We start from the raw sequence: 2653 nt of genomic DNA, 5'->3' as shown, positions 1-2653 counted from the left end.
CAGGATTTCTCTTTTCAATAACATTGCAGCTGCTCTCATGCTGGTTCTTTGGGAAGTGATGCTGGAGATACTTGGCTGGAGCCCTGGCAGCCACGTGGATGCTTGCGGGCAGGCAGAGTTGGCCCTTCCAACCTCTGCTTCAGCTTGATGACGGTGGTGGAATGTGAATCACTATTAGCCAGACAATATGCATACATCCCTCATTAACTCTTTTTCTAATTGTGATAAATCCTCTTTAAATTAGCTTTAAAATGCCAGTGCCATAAACATTCCCTGTTCCTGTTTTGTCTCATGGGAGGATGATGTTTTTCCAGCACCAGGAATTACTATTTAATTACTTCACTATTTAACCAAGATTAAAGCGAAGACTTGTAGGGATCATTTGCACACAAATATTATTATAAACAGATTCCTTTCCAGAAATACTCTGAAATTTGCAGAGGAGCACTGTGTCAACAGCCACAGCAGAATCATGGAGGGGAATCTTTTGTGATGCTGCATGTAAGGAAGGTGTCTTGGCTTGAATATTTTGTTATTTAAACAAAAGGATTATAAGTCCAAGCAGCAGTATTACCAAGCAAGTAATGAAATTACTCTTTGGGGAGGGCTCAGTGTACATTCTTAAATAGGCTGAAAATTAGCCACAACTCCTTAAGAAGTCTGCTTGGAACAAAAGCCAAATTTAAATTCTGAAGTTAATTTAATAATGTGGAATACATCTTAAGACTGCTGGTCCACAAGTTCCCTCAACTCATTTGGTTTAGGCTTTTTTAGTATATAGAGTTTGCGTTTTACCTTGTACCTTGTTTCTTTATCTCATTATTGCATTCAGTTTAATATTTTATTCCTGTTTCAAACATAATACATTTATATATCCCAATCTCCCTGGCAGATTAAACAAAAGCTGCACACAACACAAAGTCTGCTTCAGAGCTGCCAGGCACAGTCTCCTATTGCTGCAAGCAGCAGCAGCAGCAGCCCTGTCACCAGCTGATTCCTTTGCTGAGGAGGGCTGGAGGTTTTTTGGGTTTTTTGGGAAGAGCTGTTCTGCAGCATCCGTCTAAACTGCTTGAGCAGGATTTACAGCAGGAGAACAGAGACATGTCCAGCCGCGTTATTCTGAGCCAAATTCAAGAACTATCATTTGGAATTTGTGGTGCTTCCTGACCTTTTGAAAGTGTTCCCCAAGCAGCTGCAGGAGGATTTAACAGGCAGATCCTAGAAATGTCCAGTCAGCACAGGACCTTTTCTGCCTTTCAGGAGCTAGAAGTTCTCCTGCTGCATCCATGAGCATGCCAGAAAAATCTCTCCCAAAAATCTTTAAAGAAGGACACTTTTGAGAAAAGCAAAGACATTCTTCATGGCCTGTCCTTTTTCTGTATGGCTCATGATGTCCCAGCTACAACAGACTGGCCACTCTCCAGTGCTTCATTAAAATGTGTCTCTGTGCTTCATTGACATCTGTCAGACATGGTTTATTCATTTTTCTTTCATCCTGCCTCTGCAGAGCACCATGTGAGACATGGAGTGCTCTGCTTTATTTTCATGGGGTGCATGTGCTTCTAGGTTTTTTATCCACTGCTCTATACTCAGCGAGGAAAAGATATTCAGAGATGCTTGGTGGGTTTCAATAGGGAAGATGGAAAGATCTGATGGAATCATTTACTCTCAGTACATTGCTTTGCAGCCTCAGACCAGCAGCCAAAAAGGCTCTCCTTCCTGCACCAAAGAGGGATTGCCTTGCACCACAGAGGGATTTGTGTCAGGAGGACAAATCCACTCAGATCAAATTCCCAGGCCCAGAAGCTCAGGATATTTTGTAAGGCATAGCAATGTCTTGCAGCAGTAAAACTAAATATTTTCATGGCTCTTGGGAAAACCTGAGTATATTGACATGACATTGTAAAAGTAAATAACACAGCAGTGCACAGCAAATTTCAGATAGAGAATCGGACCCTGTCTACAACAATATTCTTCACTTGAATAGCAGCATTTTGTTTGTTTCAAACGCTTCTGACAATGAACTTCGGCTCATCTGTAAAAGGAATGGGAGTGAGGAAAGAGATTTTGCCTAACATTGGATGCTCACTCATATGCCAAGGGCCAAACACCTTTTCAAAACAAATCAAACAGCAGCTGTATTTATTAAGAGCCTAATTTGCCAGACACTGAAGTTTATATTTTACTTGTATAATGTTGAATATTGCTTTTATGTAGCATCTCCATGTGACAAACCTGATGCATGTCAGACTATCTGCAAACAAGAAATTGCTGTCACAGGCCACAAGAACATGTGAATTCCTTCAGCTACACTGAAAAGGGCAGCCCTGTGTTTAAGAAATACCCTGTCTTGACTGAGGAGTGAAAAGAGAAGAGCCTTAGAATTGGGAAGCAAGGTTGGAAGGAAATGGATACAATTAATTGGGGTACTGAGCAAGATAAAATAAATGCCTGGAAAGATGTACTGCCAACATGTGGCTGTGTGAGATCCACTGTTGGCTGGGAAAGGCAGCTCTGCTTGGACTTTAGGAAGTGTGTGCTCTCTCTAAGGAAAGCCATTGCAAGCTTTGGTGGATTTTGCCACAAAGAAAAAAAAATAGAGAAAATATATAAAAAGCAGCAAACCATTATTGATTTTTATCTTTCCTTGACT

The sequence above is a fragment of the Molothrus ater genome, chromosome 19 (assembly GCF_012460135.2).
Source record: "Molothrus ater isolate BHLD 08-10-18 breed brown headed cowbird chromosome 19, BPBGC_Mater_1.1, whole genome shotgun sequence".
NCBI classification, from domain to species: domain Eukaryota; kingdom Metazoa; phylum Chordata; class Aves; order Passeriformes; family Icteridae; genus Molothrus; species Molothrus ater.
Note: the sequence above shows the minus strand (reverse complement) of the source record.